General features: G+C 40.7%; 1 protein-coding gene across 11 annotated transcripts in view; it reads right to left on the bottom strand.

Annotated features, from left to right (window-relative positions):
- Positions 1-23,655, bottom strand: part of ZMYND11 (zinc finger MYND-type containing 11) — a 108,657-nt gene extending 85,002 nt beyond the window's left edge. For 2 of the 11 annotated variants that reach the window (XM_021290071.2, XM_005498562.3), the window contains exon 1: positions 23,417-23,621. The gene's annotated coding sequence lies outside the window, so the exon portion shown is untranslated. Of the gene's footprint in view, positions 1-22,246; positions 22,363-22,950; positions 23,061-23,416 lie in introns of those variants that run through there. The other 9 variants (XM_005498561.3, XM_005498559.3, XM_065050493.1 and 6 more) reach the window with 9 other exon arrangements.
- Positions 23,656-24,218: the final 563 nt, after the last annotated feature.

Genomic DNA, 24,218 nt, shown 5'->3' with positions numbered 1-24,218 from the left:
GGGATGGTAATGGGAGCTGCACACAGATGGAGACTGGTGGAAGCAATATTCTATGGAATGACTCAGGCTAATTCCAAGAGCAAACATTATCCCCCCACCACTGTATCAGTCAGCTCACGTCCACAAGCTGATTCCACTACAAAATTCCACAGTTCAAACCACAGCTGGATGTATTTGGCCAATACACTCAGTACTGGACTTGCCATAGGATACAGAGCTAGTCTAAGTTACTAAACATTCTCTAAAAACTATTTAATTTCCAAAGCTCGTAGACAGCCTTTCAAGAAAAATATACTACGACTGGATGACTGAGTCACTTGTATTCTCTAGTGTAGTTCCCAGCACCCAAAGGAAGCTGGATTTTTTTGTTAGATCTTCTGAAGAGCTTCGAAACCCTGCCCACAATCTAAAGCAGGAGGAGTTGAGGCTTTCAAAGGTTAAAGGGCTTGCCCAAGACCTGTAAATAGCAAAGACAAATCTCTAAGCTCTGTCTCTCCTCCTGTTCTTCCCTTACTCCACCATCATGAATCAGATATAATCCCCTACCAGAGCTTTATCCCAGGGATTATAGAAATTATTTTAAAAGACTCCATATGGGGAAAATACATAAATCAAAAGTTCTGGCATTAGTTAGAACTCCATTTCAAGAAACACAGAATTTCAGATTAATTCTCAGCTCCAGTCACATCCTCTCTCCTAAAAATCAAGGAATTAGTTTCAAAATAACCAGGATGGACAAACATTCTTTCCAGCAGAGCAGCAAATCAAGTAGCTGGATATCTTAAAGATACGTGTTTGAAGTTTCACCTTTCATCACTGCCCACAGCCCCCAGGTCTCAATCCTGACAACAGCCAATAAAGCTGCTATGAATAAGAATGTTCTGGAAGACACACTGGACTACATGGCTGGATAAACAGGCAGATAAGATGGCAGAGACATACAAAATGTGAAGCATCCGCTTACCACAGGTATCAGCCTGTGAGCTCGCAGTAATTTTTATGCAGATAAGAAAAAAAGATTGAAAAGAAAGCTATGCTAGTAGTTTGGTTATTTTATTTATTATAAGATTTTTGCTTTATAAATATAAATCAAACACAAATGTAGAGCACTGCCAAGGAAATACATTATTTTTGATATCTATACATTAATATATCCCAGTAAAGCAGCCTAAGGAACAAATCTAGTCATAATTCAGTCAAGAATCTGTACAGAACCATACTATTAGATTTCTATGGTATGTGAAGAACGAAACAGGTTTAAGCAATACAGTTCTTCATATCAAAAGCAAAATGACTGCAAACTCCTAAAGCAGTGTTTCTAATTTATCATTCTTACATCTTAAGAATGTAGCCATATCACATAAATTGCTTTTCCCTCACATGGTATCTTTGAATCGCTCAATCTGAAAAAAATAAATAAATCCAAAGTGTATTACAAAGAGATTGCACTTTTATAGCAAAGGAGGTAGCAGACAGTGAAACAAAAAAATAATATAATGGCATGAAGAATTATATGTATTTTGCATTGGACTTATCATTTATATGATAAACACACAAAAAACCTGAGACACTTGATTTTTTCTCTTGAAGGAAATAAATCAGTTTGGTACAGGGTAACTAGATGGAAGATACAAGGATGTTGTTAGTAATTCTGAAAGGGACTGTAGCAGACAGTAACAGCTAAAATGTAACTCGTACTACGAAATGCCTTCCTAACAATTTGGGGATGTTACAAGCTGCAGATCTACTCTAATTACAAATATGGTAAAGACATTCAGAATGCTACACAGCACATATATTATCACTATGAAAATTTGCCTTTCCTGGATCTTGTCCAGAAGTAGTGGACTTCATCATTTTTTCTCTTGTAATTAAAAAAAAGTCATCTTTCTCTTCTACTCAATTAGGTAGATCTTTATTTTCAAAAGCCAACGAGGTAAACACCAGTGGCACTAAACTTCCTTCAGGCAATCCATCACGTTGATACAAATTTTGTACCCTTAGTTCTATAAGGCCTCTTAACATTGACGACCTGCTCACTGCTGTTCTTCTCGGCCATATCTTAGTACTTCTCTGGTGACTTCAGTTCTTTCAGTCATTTCCCACACCAAGAGCCTCTTCAGTGTCCAGTCAATTTGCTGTACATTTTCCTGGATTTACAGGTCACCTCCCTGACATCCTCCCTGTTCCTCGTTATATCTTGTTTCCCGCTATCATGGCAAAGCAACACGGGACATTTCATCTGTGCTCTGATTTTCTCAGAGGTCCTGACTTTATTCTATTTCCCTGTTTAGCAGCTTTTGATATACAGGGGGTAGAAGGATAGGAAAAGGTAAGAGAAGTCCTTCATCCCAAGAAAGCAGCAAATTAAGCTCCTTGGCCGGCTTCTCAAAAAGCCCAAAAAGCAGCATTGACAAATAAATTACAAATGTGTTCAAAATCACCCCAAAACTGCTATGAAAGTTTAGTGCATATAGTGAACGTGAAAATGGTAATTATGAGGAATAAAAATTAAACTGACTTGTGTTTTTAATTGGCCACGGCTAACAGCTAGAAGAAAGCAAGCTGCAGAAGTACATACTGGAAAGCGCAACTGATTATTTAAAATGGCAATACTTTTTACTGGGAGTTGCTGTTTCATGCAAATTTGATGAAGAAGTATGAAAAATTATTACATTGTCTCCATTCATTATTTTTTTTTTAAAAATCACACCGTTTTTAATAATTTACAAGCTTAAAAAGATATATTTCTTTTAATTGTTTTTCTTTAGAAAAGGAAGAGTTGTGTAAAATCTGCGCAAGAGTTTTTTGAGAAAGAATTCAAAATACTGCCTGACCTGATAAGCACTCTGGAAGAATCCGCTACAAGTCAGAGAAGTAGAAAAGCTGAGCTGCAGGAAGATTGTGCTGACTATTTTGGTCCTAAGTCTCCTGTGCCACTCCGATCTGTTTTAAGCAGAAATGACAAGGCACAGCCCGTTGCTGACAGGCAGCTTCAGCAGTACAGCAAATAAACTTGTTTAAGAAGGTTTGTCCTGCAGGTATGACCAAGTTCAATTTCTGCCAGTGCTACAGATTTGTTGTGACACCAGGAAAGTTTCTTAACCTCAGTTAAAAAAGATATATCTATATTCTTAGCAGTTCATACATTGTCTTAATTTTTATAAAATGGAAAAAACCCCCCACCATATAGCTTCTAAGAGCATTCGGATTCAATGAGTGACACTGAAGAAGCCATTCCTGTTTAATTCCACTCAAGAACAAAATACAAGAAGATGTTTCCAAGTGCAGGGCTCACATCCTACAGCACAAGCACCCTCCGTGCTGAGGTTTGAAACCTGACAATTTCTGAAAGAACAACATTCAGTTCTCTAAAAACCTAAGGGGGCAGTTCCAGACTTTATCACAGTGAATGCCCCAGCTCGCTGACAACAACAGAACTTCTTATGTCATGGCAAAAAGTAAAGAATGGCCTATGAGCAAATGTAAATTGAAATTTATTTCAGTCTTTCCAGAGCAGACACCAGTACCCTAAACAAATAAACAGTAGCAGAGTACTGGTAAAGGAATCACTAGCAGGATTTGTTGTCTTCTGGTGAAAATTTTAAGGAAGATATTTCTCTTGAGGAAGATGATGCTACTTCTTGTGACATTCTTGCCCAAGTTATTAGCAGTTTCTCAATTTCAAAATAACATTCATCTAGTTACTAAGTACAATGTTCACTACCCTTAATGTAGTGTCTTCTTTAAAACTAATCCGAAAACCATAGCAGCAAGCGCTTTTTTATGATTTCTATGGCTTAAGCACAGTTTAATTTCCTGCTACTACAGAGGTACCATCAACTTGAAGTTCCAGCCATTTTTATAGAGCCATTAAACAATTTACTGTATCGAATCTGCTTGCCTTTTACTTTTGCACTTGCTTTCGTTTTTATCAAAATCACTTTCTCTCCATCTGTTGCTCCCACCAAAATCACAGAATCACAGAATCACAGAATCGACTGGGTTGGAAAAGACCTCAGAGATCGAGTCCAACCCTTGGTCCAACTCCAGTCCGTTTACTAGATCATGGCACTAAGTGCCGTGTCTAATCTCAGTTTAAAAACCTCCAGGGACGGCGAGTCCAGCACCTCCCTGGGCAGCCATTCCAATGCCTGACCACTCTCTCTGTAAAGAATTTCTTTCTAATATCCAGCCTAAATTTCCCCTGGCAGAGTTGAAGCCCATGCCCCCTTGTCCTATTGCTGACTGCCTGGGAACATGCACTATTTCTTCCTTCTAATTTTCTATTCTTCTAGTGCTAGAATTATTGGCATATTATCTTCATCTGCTTCTGCTCTTAGAAGCAGACCTGCCCCAGAATAAAATGTGTTTGCCTTAAGAACTGTTCCCTTCTAATTTATTCTCCAAATGCCCAGTACTACAGCAAAGTGCTGACACTGGTACTTTACAGGGAGGAAATCCTGCCACACAGAACTATATCGAAAATCTGTTACAAGCACAGAAGTGAGACAGCATGACTAGTAAACCATTTCAGAAACCTGAGCTGTCGTTCTGAGCTGCCCATCCAGAGCTGCCAAAGCCGGTGGTGGCCAGTGCGCAGCTCCTCACCCACTCCTGCCTCCAAATATTTCAGACAGGGTTCCTGAGAGGCTGCCAGTCATGTACCCAGCAGCAGGGCCATGCCAAGGCAGTGGTGGCTAAATAAACTGGAATTATCGGATTTGGAAGCAACAAGTCAACAAGGGCTGCTGAAGCAAACATCACCCTAGTGCTGAACACGGAGACAAGTCCCAACCGGTATTTTAGGAGCCCTCAGCCCTCCAAAGCATATGGTACAGGGGGTTTGGCTCTTACTCACATAGGAATTTTAGCGTGTAATCCATAGGGTAAGCTTGGCCATATTTGCCCTATACAGTAAAAACTGAAAAGCAGCCATGACACAACATGTGTCTAATATAGACATCATGACAGGTTCTTCCATCTGAAATGCTAATTATAAACTACAGCCTGGCTTCCAATCTGCATCTACTCAGACTGGCTGTATACAGTTGTCCTCACGCCAATATTGGTCTGTGGCTTAAGTGGCTTTTTACTCTATTTCATAGTCACCTCTTTCTATACACAGTTATAGAGATCATGAGAACCACAGGGACTGACCAAAGACATTTACTGGATGCCTTGAGTATGACATGAAGCTACTCAAATACTCATGATGTAAAGATGGAGAAGGTAACACAAGGTAACAGCACAGTTTCAGCCTCTCAGAATGCTAGAGAAATGCCAACATCTAATTCACAACAAATCTAAATCCTAGCTTATTAATACAAGCAGACTGTAAATAAGAGTAATAAAGATCAGATATTTTTACTGACTCAGCAAACAGACATTCAAGATTGAACCAGTCGCCTTCCCATCTAACACACCTGTAAGGCCCACAAATACCAGTTCTGTCTCTAAATCAAGCTCTGACTAGAAGAACTGAATATGCTATGAGGAATCTTGAGAATCTGTTACTTTGAAAACAACATGAAGTATCCTGGCTCCTCCCTGGGGAGCTTTTTGTTGTGTCCAAGAGAAGAAATCCTAAGCAGAAATGTGTCCTAAGCCTGCGGCTCTCAAGCTAAGTGTTGGCCAATTGAATCCTTGGAGGAATGGTAACTAGCCTTTGGGCTCAGGAACAAACCTCAGCTGAGCAAGTTACAGGAATTCATTTAAGGGAGACAGATCACATCTATCTTCCTGCCTGAAAAGTTTATTGTAATCCATTCTAAGCGATGGAGAAACTAAACAAGCTGGGCCGAGAGCTCCCGTAGTGCCTATAGTAGACATGCCCCCAGTGTTCTCCTCTACAGTCCATTTTGAGAAAGCAAGGAGGGGAGAGGGACAAGTACTCCATGGTGAGGAGCAGCTGGATGTTTTTTCCACAAGCCCTGTTGGCTGAGCATCTTGTAACCTTGAACATATTTATGCTCACAACACTTTGTAGGATTTATTCTTCAATTTTACACAAAAAGCTGCGTTTGGAAGGCCCAGTGGACATACCCGACTTCAGCGTCACAGTTACCAGGGTGTGCAATTTCAGAAGTCTGACAAGAGGTTTTTAGCCTCTGCCCCCGGTGAAATCAAAATAATTACATCCAACAACTAACACTATCCAGGCTATTCTACTGTGAATAGTCCTGGGCATCTCCAGTTAGCTTACCACTCCATGCATTATTTTGGTGACTTTATGCAAAACAGAAACAGTCTCCATCACAAATTTCTGCTATAGACAAAAATAACATGAGCACGTTAAGCTGCTTTCGCTTGTCACCCCTGATGAACTTCATATGGCAACCAGACCAAAAGCCCCCGCTGAGCCCCCGAAGCTGAATGTGAAACGGAAATATCACAAAAAACCACTGCCAGCATCCCAGAACATGACTCACACTGCTTAAGCACCAAATCACTACATTTAGAAGATTCTCGTCTGAGTATTTTGCATGGACTCTGGAACTACATTTGCTGAAAAGAGTCGACTGAGCACCGGGTCTCCTAACTGGGTACAGACTCCTCCTGTGCTGGGTAACTTCAGGCAAGTCACTGCATATCTCTGTATCACCATTTCCAAATGCAAAACTAATTACACTAATCCCCTTTGTGCAGCACCTAAATGGCTATGGATGAAAAGAATTATCCTAAGAACTATTTATGTTATTAGAGCAAAGAACTACAATACTATGTGGAAAGCCGCGGCCAAGTCTTTGCCGTCAGTCTATCCCTCTTGACAGGTACAAACTCTAGGTTCAGAAGTTACTACAAAATGCTGTTTATAATTGCTGGACCATCATGAGCGGAGTAAAATGGAGAACTGGTGCGGCAAATCCACTGAAACACCACGGGGAATGCTGTTACCCGTCCTAAGGGCCAGATTTTCAAAGATGTCCGAAGACACATGAGGTCTACACATGGTAGGATTTTCAGAACTAACATTTATTCAAAGTCCCACTAAAAGCAATGGCAGCTAAGTAGTGCAGCCTTCGCAGACAATTCCTGCAACTTTAATCATTTCAGTCATTAAAAATCTGACCCCAAGTAAACAAACTAAAAAGACATTGTTTAATGTTACTTGTACAACTGTTGTGGAAAACTTTTTTAGACACAAATGTGACTTCTAAATTGCAGTTTAGCAATCTATAAATGCTAATGAAATCCCGTGCTGTCTGCCCTGTAATTTTTTCCTATTAAAAGCTTGTTCTTTTTTTAACCTAATAAGCACATCACTAGTCTAAGCACATTCATTGTTCAAAGTTTAAATTTATGGTTAAAATAAAGAGAGACGTCTCTTACCAGCAACCAGAATTCTTTGAGACATGAATTCTTCATGTATATTCAAACTAATGAGCTACATTTATGTCCTTTCACTTAAGACTAGTCATATATCTTTGCAACAAATAAGTACATAAGGTAAAGGCTGACTGTGCCACATTCAGTCTCCTTCCAACCACAGAAATAAAACTCAGGGAACTTCCAAAAATTCTGAGGGAGAGCGGGGTAATCAAAAAGAAAACATAAATCTGAACTACACATATTTTTTAAAAATTGCCTACTGGTAAATGACTTCTTTTTCTCTTTTTGAGTGATAGCGCACAAGTATAGCGACTTAAACAACTACACCTGGACACTAAGATCCCGGAGTCATTTGTACAAACCATTCTGGCACTTCTTTACCAATACATAGGTTTGAATAATGATACAGCACATGGTGAAGGTAGGGATGGAGCTCCAGACAGCGTTATCTTCAATATCTCAACTGTTTCTTAACAATGTTGTGTGCTATGGACAAGTGCTCTGTAGTAACAGCAGGAGATTCATCTTAGCAGTCTGAAAGCAAATTTTGACAAGGGCTCCAATTGACTTTGACAGTTTGTAGGGAAATGGCTGAACTGCTAAACCTTTCAGAAAACACAAATGAATAGCCTGAAGCATTTGAATGTGTGAATATAAAAGCAGACAACCCCCAGCATAAAAGTATAAACCCCAAATTCTGCTTTAGACGCAGAACACCAGAAATAAAATTTGGAGATTAAATAAAACCTGCTGATTAGAAAGTATAATTCTACCATGATTTGAGACAGAAAATGAAGAAGGTCATTCATAAGAACATATGTTCTCTTTCGCAAAAGCCTCTGAGGAAGTGACCTTGATGAAAGCAGAAGTAGTAAACACCAAGCCCAGGACCTTAATGAGGCTAAGTGAGAGTTCAAACTCTTTAGCCTTAAGCAGATATTCCATAACAGCTTTAATAAATTATACATAAGGGGGGAAAAAAGGGTAAAAAGCTACATGGATCTGATTCCCAGAATGCACCGCATACGGGTTCTGGATGGCTTTCCTCGCTGAAGTGCTCCAGCTTCTTTCCATAAAAAAAAGACCACAGATGACAAAAAAAGAGCCAACTAGACAGACACCACTAAATGGGTAAGCTCGCTGTCTGCCCCACAGCTCCATAAGTCTGGTTTTCAACCCTTCCACTTGCACATGACAGGCTGGCTGCTATCACAAGGGCTCCTGATGGAATTCCAGCGGGCTTCATCCAGGAGAAATAGGTGAAATTATTCATTCTGGGTTACACAGGAGCTAGAGGAGGTCAGAAAAAGTGACCTGTTTAGTTCTGTTAGATAAGAGCTTTTGGTAACACTGGATCTGTGAACTAAAGCAAAAAATATTTTTGTTGAAAATCTTTCCAAAAACAATGCCAAGACACATATCCCCAAAAAAATGTTCAACAGACCAACATAAAAATAGGAAGATCCACAACTTTCAAAAGCACATGCATTGTCCTAAATCTCTCTTTTGCGTAAGTACATAGTACATTATGTACTACTTTTATTAGCAAATGAAGTGTCCTGGTTTTGTTAAAAATAAGACCTAAAAACAACTACCAACAGTAAGAAACGTCAATGTTAATATGCAAATTCCAAGATGTTTTCAAAACCAGTTTTTCCATTTATAGAAAAATAAAACAAAAACTACTCCTAAGCCCTCTTTTTGTGGACAATCTATTTAAGATTAGTATGATTTCACACACAAGTACTGTTCAAAACATTTTTCTTGAAAGCATTTTCAAAATGAAAACTGTTTAAAGCTTTTTTTCCATGTATTTCCAATATCTGTGTCAATTGGGCTGTGCAAGAAGCATCTCTAAGCAGGCCTAAGTATTTTTGGAACAATACTGGGACAGTTCTTGTAAATATTAAATGGCTATGGTTATGCAATATAGTTTAATATTGGATTATTTTGAACTCTTCTGGAAATCCATTCCAGGTTAATATTGATTATTAATATCAATCAGTTTTAAGAGTAAGCTTGCAGCTTTAAAGTTCGTATTTCTACAGAACAACTCTTCACAACAGGATGTGGCTTGGGTTCTTTTTTTCACCTACCTTTTAGTCTATAGCAACAAATAGCAAGTTCTTCCTACTGTAATGTAAGCAGGATCCTGAGAGACTGACTGGTAAATGATAAAATGTGCCTTTGTACACAGAAGGGGAACATTTCTGCGCCAGCAGATCACAGGATCCCAGAATCACAGTTAAATCCCTCCAGAGATGAAAAGGATGATTGCCACATGCAGATCCGTGATTGCCTAAGCCCTAATGACATCTATACACACCACCACATAAATCAACTCTCCCTCCCTTGTTGACACACAGGTAAAATCCATGCCAAATAACCTTGTAAAAAAAAAATACATATAGTTTGAACTACAACACAAACAGGTATTCTTTCTCCTACCCGTGAATTCTACCCATTCCTGCTGCACAATATACCACATGGTGAACGGCGCACGCTACTCAGCAACGTAACCCACAGTGTACCAGTTTTTGCAGGAGTGGCTTCTACAAAGCATTCTTGAACTACATGTCATCTCTTGTTTTCTTTTCTCATCCCTCCTGGAAGCAGTTAGTTTTCTCCTCTCTCTCCTTTGTCTCCATCACCCCTTTGCTGTCTCCTTGTACACTTGCACTTCATGGATTGCACTTTCTCCTCTATTTCATAAACACTGAAAACCCGCCTCTTCTATGACTGCTGTTACTGAAGTGCCAATTGGTAATTTTTCTGTACTGCACCACGCCACACTATTCACACACAAATGCTAAATTTAATTTGGAGCAGGGATTTTCGTCACTTTTTTATCCTGTGCTATTACTTTGTAAACTGCCAAGTACATATGCATTACTACGTAAATAAACAACAGTACCAAAATCAAGTTGAAACTTTACAGAAATGTAGGTAGTCAGAATGTAATTTCCCAAACTAGAACTTGGCCAGGACAAGAGAGCAAGCACCCTTACTCTTGTGGAATGTGCCAACGCACCATAGAAATGGCTTGGATGAGTCAAAATCCTAACTACATAAATATATATTTTAAATGAAATTACCAAATGCAGTGCAAACTCATAGAATCATAGAATGTCCTGAGTTGGAAGGGACCCACAAGGATCATCGAGTCCAACTCTTGTTCCTGTTCTACCACAAAAATATACATACATATATATATAAAATAATATACATACGAAGCTCACAGTTCATCGGTGACTTTTTAATTATCGAACACACCTGCCAAGGGTGCTAGAGCCTCATTAGCAAACACCTTTTCAGGGCTGCCTCCCGTTGCAGCTGTAGCCTGAGATGCAGCAAGTGAAGGTCGTCATTTAAATTCAAGACAAAGCAACTGTAAAGCAGCACATTGAGCCAGAGATGTGGAGTTCCTGTGACAAGGGCTAACCAGCAGCTCTCCACCAAGTCTGGCAGTTCAGTTAATTTCATTAATTTAGTAGACCTTGGAATAAATGCTCAAAAACAAGGCCGTAATCTCAAACTGTCAAGAGCTCTTTTGTTTCTTGAGTTTACCAACGTAGATATGAATAGGTTTGATACCCATTTTGATACTGAACTTCATCTATTTGTTTGACAACCTTCTGGCCACCACACACACCGAACTGAACTCCAGGGACACTTTTTCACTCTCCACGCAGGAGGGTTTCACCCTCCTTGCCCACAGCACAACACCCTTTCCCTTGACAACTCCTAAACTGTCATTTAAACACCCCAAACCTTTTTTAAGAGGGTTCTTCAGCTCCTGAAAAACCCTGACTTTTTATTATCACTCCATTCTCATTTTCCTTTGCCGTGCAGTTGGGCATCAGCACTCTTTTTTTTCTTAAACTCACTAGAGTTGCCTTCCATGACCAAAGATGCTGTTTATTGCTAAATAAACACCCAGTGTGGATGCAGCACATTAGTCTGAGTTTGCAGCCTGTTCAGTGCTCTTCCAAGCCCGGATGAAAGTGTAACAAGAAGTTGTAGCAAAATTGTCATAGACTAATCTAAGAAAGCAGAGGAGCTGTTAGAATAGTCTGAGAGTGAAACCACTGAACAATTTGCTTATTAAAAAAACACTGCAAAGATGAACTGAGCCCTTCCTCTGTCTCAAGTCTCTCTGCTGAAGGTATAGTAACACCAAGAGATGCTTAACATGATCATAACCACTCATTTGACAAAGCTTTCAGTGTCCATCAGGAAAGCACAAGGCAATAGCTAAGGGATCCAGACGGAGACAGACACAATTAGCACCTCTGGATTCCTGGCTTTCATTTAACAGGAGGGAAATACAGTTCCCATCTTCATATGAAACATTACTTTCTTCCTCCACCTGCATTAAGGCAGACTAAAACAATCCCTCAGAAGAGGTATTTCCTTTTCAGCACTGAGGGAAATTAACTGAGAAACTCACGGGTGACCCTTTAAAAAACGCTATTGCCAAGCGCATCACTGCCAAAGAATTCACCGTCTCTTTTTATACAAGATACTTGCCTATTGCATACCAAGAAGAGGCTGATGTCAGAGAGTATCTCCCTCTAAGAAAATACAGGACACTTAAGAGCATCACGACAATCTTTTCCTCCGCTTTTCACTGCCACAACATCAGCTGTTGCCACATTTATTTCCCTTTTTATACCTTTAGATCACTGGGCTTCTACTGTTGCAGCACTTAGTGTCTAGGAAATTAGTTTCCTATTGATGCTTAATACCTAAAACACAGACTTCTCTCCCCCTTCTCTCTTTTTTTTTCATTATTATACTTAAAATTAAAGGACAAGTCATTTTAAAGAGTGTTTTTTAATTTCAGAAAGTTGTTTGGGGTTATAATTTTAAAATGTGGCTTTCATTTTCATGCTCACAAACTACGTCTGTTATGAAAAGATTTAATAGCACGCTGCTGCCTAATTAGATGACTTAATGTTGCAAAACTCTGCATTTAAAAGCAAAAGAACTGCCAAAGAAGATCAAAATCAGATTTTTTTCCCCTTGTTTGCTCTGATGTGTATTTTTTTTTCTATTTGTATTATGCACAGAAAAACGAGTTGAATGATAACACCATGAATTCACATTGTGTTTTCCTTTATACTGTTTATAAGTTAACTGGGATGTTTATAGCTTGTTTGCTTTCTTCTTTATTTTTTTTTTTTTAAAGTGACATTTAGAAGCCAATAATGCAAAGTATATTATTGAACTCTTTAACAGTGTCCGATAGGCAGACAACCTAGCTGCAGTGTGATTAAATAATCTAAGTGCCGGATCAATGAATGCAGCATGAATTAAAATGGCTGCAAGCTTCTACAAGCGTAAGATTAGAGATCAAAAAAAAGGTTTCTCTTTTTACATTTCCAAGAAAATGTAACCATTTATTAAAAAAAAAAAAATAAAAAATCCATGTTTTCCTGACAGAAATAATACAGTGTGATTCTAATATATGGTGACTAAACCATGTATTTTTATTGTCAAGGATCAGACTACATTTTGCCATTCTCACACTGAATAACCTCATTCAAGGAAAAAGCATTCTCTGCTCAAGAAACATAATGGAGCTCAGATTTGGTCCAAAGTGAACTGTTATCTCACGCGTGAAGATAATGAATGTTAATTTAAAATAATGTTCTTTCAACTCCAGGGTTGGGCTTTGGGTTTTTTTTTTTTGTATAATCAATCAGGCCTGAAAATGTGTGCATGCGCTCTCGCACGCTCGCTCTGTCACTCATCCATAAACACGTCTTTATACATTCTCATTCCCAGATATGAGAAGATTTTCTGCAGGTGTAAACTAATATTGTCCCTTTAAAGTCATCAGTGCTGCACCAAATCATGGCAGCAAAGACACTGGTCCTCTCTCACATATACTGTGATGTGTGTACCCCAACTTTTCCTTAACACGCATTTCATCCCAAACTCTCCCTTTCATATGTGCTTCCCAGATCTTATTTGCGCCCAAGAGACAACAGCTCTGGCCTTTCACTAACTCACCCCTCAAGTTCTCTTATCTCCATCAAATCGGGTGTGGACAGGCAGGTACACGTGGCTCTTTTCTGCAACTGAGGCAGGAGCTCTCAAGTAACTACCAGGAGAGAAAAAGCACTGAGGTGGGAGGCTGCAAGGCATTTGGAGAGGACAAAAACACCAAGCCTGACCCAACCAAACAACAATTTTTAACATTATGCAGTTATTAAAGAGAATTTACAACGTTCCAAAATTCAGGTTTGGAATAAATATAATTTTCAGGTGTAAAAGCAGGAACCAAGGTCTAAATTACTATCATCTGGGAACTACTATGGGGAAAAAAGTATTCTACAGCTTTCTGTACCAGAAAACTGGGTGATTTTTGGCGTCTTCCTGGGAGACATTTGAGATTGGCAATGGCTGGAGACAGTACTCTGGATTACATGACATGCTAGTTTGACCAAGAAAGGCCGTTCTCACGTAAGAAGAGCCAATTTGGATCCCCTTCCTTCGCACTGGCCCAGGAAACCCTGTAACTGCTTATCCAACACTGTTCTGCTTCCAGGCTCCTCGGTGCCCCCGGACCCAGAGCCGCTGCCCCACCGATTACCTTCAGCTGAGATTTATCAATGTTTCCTGTGCCACTATAAGGAACAAAAATCATTCCGTTCTATTGAAAGCTACGCGTCTTCAGAAGTTAGTGCTACAGGTTAGCCTTATACTTGGATGATTTGTAAGTGGGTTGTTTTTATAAAACTTTTAAAAACTGTTTAGAAAAAGAACATCAGCACAGATTAGAAAACCCAATAAAACTGGCACCTGGAGGTACTTGACTGATAATCCATATTTCCTAAAAGGTCCAAGCTGAATAAGAAGAGGAGCTCTCACGACTGGAACCAGAGAGAAGTTAGGAGTATGCTTCCAATTAGGTTTTATAAAGGAGCCTTCTGGGAGCCAGCAGAGTGGAAAGTATACAGGAAAAGGAAGAAACTCTTACAACAAATATTTCCTGTAAGTCTATTCACTTCAGGTCAGTGTAAGAAGACAACAAAGCTAAAAAACTGAAAGATGCAATTACAGATTGAGAGCATCTGTTTCTTGCTCTCCAACACTGTCAGTCTGAAATGCTTCTAGGTATGCATCACCACTCTCCTTCAAAGAGTATGTTAGTGAAATAAAACCATCTTTTTCTTAACAAGCAAGCAAGATTTTAATACTTATGGTAACTTTTAAACAACCTAGCATTGCGTTCTAGTCAGACTGAGGTCAGACACTACGAGTTACCAATGGCAAAGCGTATATCCCTTCTCAGCCTTTCCCACATTTTACCAAGATCAAGAAAAGTTTTCAGAAAGCTGTTTTGATTGGTGAAAATAATATAAAATTCTCTTCTTTTATTGAGAAAATGTTCATGTCAATGCCAAGTTATTGTGTGCCGTATCTGCAAATGTCAGCTTGCACATGACACTGAAATATTCAGTTTCCTGAGAAAAGGTTCATGCAGCCAGTTCTAAGGAACATCCTAAAGTCTCAACTACAGTTATATGAAGCTGAAAATGGTGCCAGCCTGGTTCCTGTGAAAACAACTGGGAACAATTCTTTGCTTTTAATTAACATAGAAATGAAAAAGTTTTCTGAGACTTCTGAACTGCAAAACAAAGAACAGAAGCACAAGGTGAGGGGAAAGTTACTCCTAAACTCCTTGTTGCACGGAGCAGCAAGGATTGTCTGGATTTTGCAGGTAAACTTTAATGAACAGGATGAGTCAAGGTAATTTTCACAATTAAGAGGTTTCTAATTTATGCTCTGTGATAGAAAAAAATATAAAATCAGTTGATTATTAAACTTGCTTTCGCATACATGATTTCCATAATTCTGAAACTATGTTAAAATGCTCAGTTTCCTCCCATATTTATTTCCTACCTTTCCTAATATAAAAAGAAACCTTTCTTCTCATAATACTATCAGCATTTCCGTTAAGAAACCTTGTATTTCATACAGACTTTGAGAAATACAGAAGATGTTAATAGTCACTAATAGAAAAACATCAGCCATGTTTCCTCTGTTCTCTTCATAGATACCATAAATTCCTTCAAAGACTAATGTAAATGCAGGAAAAGTGCCTGAACTTCAATGGGAACAACCATCAATGTAAAATGCAGCATGTGCAAAAGTGTCTTTGAAATAACAGTAGTTGTATTGTTGATATTCAAAAAGTATAAAAAAATGCCTATATAACATTGCACACTCCAGCAGAAGAATCCAAAATATAACACTATATGAAATTACACAGGCAAAATAAACTGCATCTGTGTTCTTCCTTGAATATTGGAGTTGTAGGTAAAGTTTTAATTTTTAAAAATATTATATGAAAATCAACTTGATTCATCAGTATGCTCTAAGGCCTACACATGTTTATGCCTGTGGGAAAGGAGTGCTTACATGATCAAGGTCTCCGGCACTATATTAATATTAATCTATTGGTAACAAGGAATTTTCTGCAGTGAATGTCATGAATTTTCATCAGTGAACAATCAGTGGCCTGTGATTACACTTTTATGACACAGCAATTCTTTTGTTTTGATTTTGAACAATTTTGAATCTGAAACTTAAGTAATTGGTTGTGGAGAAGGGATTATGCATAAACATTGGGGTGAAGCTTGTCCCTGAAGCCAGTGATGGCTCAGGAGATACTGATCACAAAACTAAAATCTGGCCAAAGGGCAAACTGGAGAAAAAAAAACCCCACCATTCTGAGGTAAAACTTCCACTTCAATTTGTGCGTGTCACACGGCAAGGCACAGACTACCTCATCTTCAGAAGTCACAGAATCACAGAATCGACTGGGTTGGAAAAGACCTCAGAGATCATCGAGTCCAACCCTTGGTCCAACTCCAGTCCGTTTACTAGATCACGGCACTAAGTGCCATGTCAAATCTCAGTTTAAAAACCTCCAGGGACGGCGAGTCCAGCACCTCCCTGGGCAGCCATTCCAATGCCTGACCACTCTCTCTGTAAAGAATTTCTTTCTAATATCCAGCCTAAATTTCCCCGGTAGAGTTTAAGCCCATGCCCCCTTGTCCTATTGCTGACTGCCTGGGAGAAGAGACCAATCCCCACCTGGCTAGAACTGCCCTTCAGGTAGTTATAGAGAGTGATGAGGTCACCTCTAAGCCTCCTCTTCTCCAGCCTAAACAACACCAGCTCCCTCAGCCTCTCCCCATAGGTCTTATGTTCAAGTCCCTTCACCAGTCGTGTTGCTCTTTGTTTTCTGTTACTGGCAGTGACACCTAGAAAATAGTAAAAAGGCACAAACAACGCAGACCTGGCTGTTACTTGGTCTCTGAGTCGAGAAGCAACTGCAATTGTGAGCAGTTACCTGTAGTGTGAGAACCGCCCCGAGTGCACAAACATTGTGTGAGGCTTAACAGAAAAAGATGATAGCGTGCTAAGAAAGATAAAGCTCTCTTGTCTCTCAGATCTTGTCAAAGATTTGTTGAGCAGTAAATATACCTTACATACTTTTAATTTATTTTTCACTGTATATTATTTCTAGCTACTTGGGGATTCTGCTAATCATTCTCTCAATCCTACTCTGTTTCACTTCATCGCTTTTCCAAAAGGTTCCAATAAGACCTAACGGTGGAAGATAAGAATCGCTCTGCTGAAATTAGTGAACTAAGTACCACATCCCGTGAGTCACTGCGTGCGACTCCCATCCAGCCATCTCTACAAAAGACCAGACAATAACGTCGTGTTTTAAGCCCACGAGATCAAAATGCTGCTTCTGACTGCTGCACCTACTAGCAGAGTCCTACGGTCTGTAACTGAAACAACAGTTAAATTAGCTACATTAAAATCATATCTTTGAATACAAGGCCAGTTGGTTTCGTGCTTATTTTTAACATACTAACAAAGGAAAAGGAAACGAAGCATAGGAGAGAGGCAAATAGCAATATGTTTAACTCTTCTTTTTTAAAATTACTAGATCTCAACTCAATAGTATACTATTACAGACAAAAATGAATTAACGCAGTGAGACCAGTACTTTGCAAGCAAAAATGCTATTTCCACAGAAAGGGTGAATGGGATGTTACTGGTATTTTCGCAGGTATGCTCGATTTCATTTTTTAACCAATAAGTGCATTTTAGCACTTCACATTTCAGTGTCTCTGGTGCTAAATTTATTTGTTAAGAACTAGTTTTATATCATACTACAATTTTGAGTTGTATGAAGAGCCATAAACTTTAATTCACAATGGTTTATTCTGCAATTATTTAATCTTGGAATTGAACATTGAAGATAGTGTAAAAGTAAATGCAAAGATATTCTGACTGCTGGTAGAGCAGTAAAAATATTTTACTTATATTGTTTAATATGTTTGTAATTTTGAAATTACCAATATTATTGTTCTGTCATTTTAACCAACAACATACTTCAAACTCAAATTACACGTCTCTATAGATTCACAGCAGAAACCTCTGCACTTTAGTGAAGTAGAAAATGAGAGACTGGAAGAAAATCAAAACCAGTGCTTTTGTACACAAAACTCTCAATAAATACACTTTGGATTTAGCTACATGGTACAGCTATAGGATCAAGCTCTGACAGGGTATCACCAAAGCTGGCTGGCCTAAAATTAGACACTGTGAGCTTTAACTTGGGTTCATGGACATGTCACAGCGTATCACCACTGTGCTTGCTGTCACCTGCCCACAAAGTCCCTGTTTATCTCAGCGAGTAAATAAAAACAGAAGAGACACACTAAAAAAATGAAAGAAATCTCAATAAAACATAAGGAAAAAATCAGCACTTAGCAAAGCATATGATTCAAGTTAGTTTACCCTTTAATAACTTGTGTATTAAAATAAATTGATTGCAGCCATCTTATGTGAAGAAGCATTTCAAGACAACTGTGTGTGTACGTTTTCAAACACTCCATGGAACAGTATAGCTAGAACAAGTAACTTATTTACTCCTTTGAAACAAAAATAACACTAAAAAAACCCATTATGTAGTTATTTGCCTAGTTTTACCCTTAAACAAATGTTATTCATACAATTCAATATTCACAGCTTAGTTATAAATAAATAATACAACAGAGTTCAGACTTGCTGAATTAACTCGATTGGTTTAAGTAGATGATAAAACGATGTTTAAAGACTAACAATGAAAATGGGGGAGGGAGAACTGCTCTGGAGCCAGCCCTAGTGTAAAGGGAGAAGCTGCAGAGGCCTCAGAGCTCAGGGCTGGGGGTGCCACAAGTGCTCACCCCCAGGCTGGAGGGCTCGTGGCTATCACTCTGCACACAGCCACTCTGGCACCCATCAGTCTGCTTCCACTTACCCCCACTACACCCCCGAACGAAGGGGATTTTTTGATAAATATTATTTTTCCACCATTTAAAGACAAATTTGAGCTTTATTTAAAAAAACAAAGCTTCCCCTGCTTGTTTTACATTTTGTATAGACGGCAAGGTACTCTTCCACCAGTCCTGAGTTTGCACCTTTACACTGCACTGAAAATTACCAAAAACTTGCTTTTAGGAATGTAAGAGTTAAACTTATTAAGAAATTCCTGTAAAATTGAATCATTACCTCATCTTATAAACTACCTATTTTGCAGGCTATATTCTCCTGACTGGCAGATTAAACCTTAGAACAATAACCCAATTATGAGCTAAATTTACATTCAACTGATCAAAAATCATCCAGAACCTGACAAGAACAATCTTTGTTCACAACATTTAGCACAAGTAACACTGACAGACTAAAATGTATGAGCTATATAAAAGATGACATACGTTGCACTGCCCGGCTACCAAGGGCACCACGCTCCAAGTACTATGGGAGTGTTCATCACATCCTGAGACTAAAAAAAAAATCAACAAAAACAAACAAAAAAACCCCTGCTGATAAGGAACATGATCAGACATTAGCTCCTAAACAAGCAGTGCAAGAAGGATGGCTAAAGAAAGTCTTATTACATGGGAGGAAAACCACCCCAGTAGTAAAACCAGTGGTCAGGATCTGAAAGAAACATATATATTTACTGGCTCGACATGGGAAAAATAATTGGTCCAACAATTCTGACCCGATTATCACAAAAAAAAATAAAACCCCTCTACTTTACCTCATTGAGGAAAGTAAACTCTTGTATGCATCTGGCCAGTAATTTAAAACAACTCAGCATTTTATGAACCAGGTTCATCACTGGTGCGAGCCACACATACTTTGCACAGATTAATTTTTAGTTTGACTTGGCATTTTTAACAACCTACATGACAGATAAAAGACTTATTTGACTGACACATGGTGTTTTGGAGCTAGCTAAAAAGTCATTTAAGAAGAAAATCAGAACTTTACTGAACACATCTTCATCATCACCCTGTCCCTCTTTCAGAACATTTTTCCTGGTCAAGATTCAGTGCCTGAAGTCTTTACGCACTTCCAGAGCTAAATGCTCTGAAATACCGTGGAAGGACGTAAATACAAAAACCAGCTACAGGCATGTCCAAAATTTGCAAACTTTAGTTGACTGAAGCTGAATACTCAATTTCAAAACAAGTCTCCTAATTCCGAAATGTCCCGATTCACCAACTGTGTGACTTGAGACAATTTTCTAACAAAGCAGACACTATAGACATCTATGGGGAGGTTTAAATGCCTAAAATTAATAAAATATCTTCAAATGTTGCTTTTATCTATTTGTTTTTGAAGTATTTAACCCTAATTCAGAGAGACCACAGCTAGCAGCACCCAGTGGTCCCCAAGCTGTGCTTCACTGGTAGAAATGCACAACAGTCTAGATGGGGCCTAAGCTGCTCCAAGGTGAGTTTAAGGACAAATTCATTGTCTATCCACATTGATTTCTTCTCCAGGAGCACCCAGTAGGTTATATTCACTTGCAAGGTGGAAACACTGAGCACGCTTCTCAACCTTTTCCTATCCCATTTGCTCTTGAGACGATGTTATGCTGAAAAGATTATTCAGGCTCTTCACCTGTAGAAGCCTCAAGAGTCTCCTAAACTGTCTCTTCTACTCTCTACCGCAAAAGCAAGCAGGACCTCCGGGGAACCTGAGCACTAGCTGCATACAGACCACCCACCACCTATAGATACCATGGACACACCACACAGATTACAGCATACGACCCCACACTCACAGAGATCACCGTAACAAAGTTGTCATCACTTCCATAGTTTTCATTTTTGTCCCTGAAAAGTTAAAAAGTATTGCTCTGGCTCACAACACATAAAGGCTAAGACAAACTACTAAGAATTTTAGTTTGTGATGAACAAAATCAATTGTTTATATTTAAAAGTAATAGCTGTGATTGCTTAGATTTTAAAAATAAATACACCAGTTTAACTGATATGGAGGTCACTTCTCTGTTAAATTTCTGCCATAAAACTCAAAAACTGGAAGAAGAACATCTTCTGGCACACCACCAAAGTCTCAAGACTCCCACCCAACATTCACACACTCACAAATCCCTTTATATAGCTGAATTCATCACTAGGTATTCCACCACACTATCCAGCTCCTGAGATGGAATGCAAGAGTAATTTTTCTCACTTAGTCCTTTGGTGCCCAACTCTATATGAAATATCAGTTGCAGATGCCTTTTCTTGATGGCAGAGACCACCATTCGTAGCAAAATCAACAGAGTCATCAGTACAGTAACTTTTTTTCCCACTCATTAAAACCAAACTCACTATCAGAAAGATAAAGTGCTCTCTGCTGTACTACCTCATCCATGAACCATTCACTTCCCCATACAAATATCTGGCGAAAGCAGAGTTTGTTTAGGCACGGAAAAACTGGCATTAAACATAAATCCACACTGGGAATTATTTTGCAGACACTTTCACTTTTATACAAAAACAGCAGTCAGCAAATGGTCTACTTCCCTGAAGACTCTGTAGTGCACTCAGAATGGCTGATAACGAAATTTAAAAAAGTGGCGATATGCCAGGTCCTTTGCACTGAAGGCTGAGGGACTAGAAAAACCCAAGGGACTGCAACCCAAACCACAATGTGGCATTTCCACTCCCACTCTTCCCCCCTCCCAACACCTGTCTCGGTGATCGCCCTTGAAGAATTAAACAATTTCCTACAAAGAACAGAAACAAAAGTACAATAAAACAAGCATCACTAAGACACGAAAGTGTTTTCCACCTCTAGTCCTTTCCACTGCAGTGAAGGTGTCAAAACTACAACATAGTTAACTCCTACAAAACGGAGACTGTGGCAAATGATTCCGAGGGGTTAAAATGCCAACTTACACAATTATAAACCAAACCTTTTCCTCTTCTTAGGCCACTCCAGCTCTACCCTTCTGTTTGCCACATTCACAGAGCACAAAAACAAATTCCCAAAGTCTGCTGTTTTCAGGCTAAGCCCCAAAAGACACACAAAGTTTTCCAAGTCCTTAACATCAGTATTTTACAGGGGGCGGCTGTTCTCTGAACCACACAGAAGGTCAGGAAAGCACACCAAAGCTCCCCATCACCTTTACCATCGGGAACCCCACACTTAGACTTGCATCGTTTCCCCGCAAGAGAAAGAAGAGGCAGACAGGCCTCTGGACAACCCCTGCGGCAGGGAAGAAGGAAAACGCCTCACAAAGTGAACCAAAGGGAGTTACTGGGAGATATGGTTTGGGGGACACGTACACACACAAAGCCCCCCCAAAACACCAAAACCAAGCCCCTCAGTAGTTCACATTCTCCCGCAATCCGCCCGCCGATGCGGCGGGGCTCCGGGAAGGCCGCGGGGAGCGGGCGAGCTGTTTGCGGAGGGCGCGGGAGGGCCCGGCCCGCGGCAGCAGCCCTGCCCGCACGCCCCTCGCCCGCCGCGGGCAGCGCTGCAGGAGGAGAGCGGCGATATCGGGCCCATTCGCCCCTCGCCCGGGCCCTACCCCGGAGCAGATGGGGAAGGCCAGGAAGCCCCCAGGGCCATGCCGGGGGACGAGGCGCTTCGCCAGCAGGGCGCTCCGGGAAGGCAGGGGCCCCGTCCACCGCCTGCCCTCTGGGCAGCCCGGGCGGCAAGGCCGTCCCCCCCGCGGGGGTGGGAGGAGGGCTGGGGCTCTAAGTTCACCTTTTCCCCCGTCTCCTCCTCCTCCCCCCCGCGGGGAAGGGAGCCATGGCCCCACTCCCGCCGTCTCTCTCCTGTAGAGACTCGGCGCTGTCGAGCAGCTGCCATTACTCGGGCCAAGACCCGTCCTCCCAAGTACAGGTCCCCCCACCCCGGCGAGGAAATGAAGTGGAGGCGGGGGTGTGTGCGAGAGAAGGGGAGCGGGAAGTGGGGAGCAAAGCGGTCGCCCCGCGTGTGGGGAAAGAGCGAGGCCGGGGAGCGGCGGGGCTGAGGCCGGGCTGCGCCACACCCCGCTCGGCCTCGCCTCTCACGCGAGTCCCCGGCTCCCCGCTCCCTGCAGGCCCGCGCAGAGCGGTGGAGGCAGCGATTCTCTTGTGTGCTCTTCTCCCCACCCCATCTCCTCCCGCCCCGACCCCCGGCTGTATGCAACTCGGCACGGGGGGCGAGGGGGACCGGCCGCCGCCGTCTCCCAGCCGAAATCCGACCGGGGAAGGTGTGGGGACAAAAATAATCGCCGTTAATAATCACACGCGCTCCGCCGCCGTCCCCTTCTCCTCCTCGATTTCCAAGCGGGCGGCCAGATAATCCTTTCCACTCCGAAAAATGAAATAATAAGAAAAAATCCCGCCTTCTATCTTCCCCCCCCCCCCCCCCGCAGCCCCACACATTTTATGATCAAGTATAATTGCTCCCCCCTCCCCATATGGCACCCCGCGGGGGGCAGGATTGCCCCCTCCCCCGGTGCCCAGCCCTTCCCCTGTCCCCTCTCCCTCATCTCCTTGGAACAGTGTGTACATGATTTTGTAGTTTTTTTAAGGCGCCATGTTTATAATCCTCCATCATATTAAAAAAAAAAAATCCGCCCAGCATGAGACACGGCGCCTCTCGCACCCCAAAGCCAGGCAGCCAGACACAGAAATATCCACAGGGCTGTAAATTCACCCCCCCTCCCGCACACACACCCCTCCTCCCCAGACTTAAAAGTCTCTCTCACCTTGTGCTGCTGCCGCTGCTTCTGCTGCTGCAGGGGGGGGAGAAGTTAAGCCAGGGGAAACTTTTCAATCCCTTCCCCAGGCTGCTGCCGCCTCCTCCTTCCACATATTTTTCCTCTCAGAGTTTTATTGTGTCTGAATTTTCTCTCTCTCTCTCCTCTTCTGTCTGTCCACAGTTCAGGTTTCTGGGGTAAACAGGGTTTAGGATGGTGCTAGGGATATTTGGGAGAAGGAGAACTCTAGTGGTGTCTGCTGGAGTTGCTGTTTGTTTCTTTTATTATTTTTTTAATAATACATTTGAAACGTATCTTTAACTATTTATTATATATGTATTTTATCATACTTCTAGATCTGGACCCTATCTTATCACAGAGGAAAAATACGCTGCTTATCTGGCCCTGATACATGCAAATTCCTCCTATCATGAAGTCCAACTTGGAGAAATTCTGGATGTGTTTGAAAGTGGATAGTCACCTTGAGCAATAGACACTAAAACGTACAGAATCAGTGGTCTGTCTCAGGGGTAGCTATATGTTGAGAGCTGTAGATACGCACTTTCACTGCAGGATTGGGAGATACATAGTAACACGAAATAGATAACTTTTTGGCTCACACATATATATGTATGTAGCAATAAAACATGTACATTTTATGCTTATTTTATATGGACTGTGAGATAAATATTATTAACAGTAAATGTCTAGGCAAATACATTCTAAAGTTTCTGAAAAACTTCAGGGATTATTAAATGGAAAAGTAACATGCTTCATAATTAATTAATCTTGACTAGAAGTGTGACATACT

Source organism: Columba livia, chromosome 2 (assembly GCF_036013475.1).
Source record: "Columba livia isolate bColLiv1 breed racing homer chromosome 2, bColLiv1.pat.W.v2, whole genome shotgun sequence".
Classification (NCBI taxonomy): Eukaryota; Metazoa; Chordata; class Aves; order Columbiformes; family Columbidae; genus Columba; species Columba livia.
This window is presented reverse-complemented; position numbering and strand designations above follow the sequence as displayed.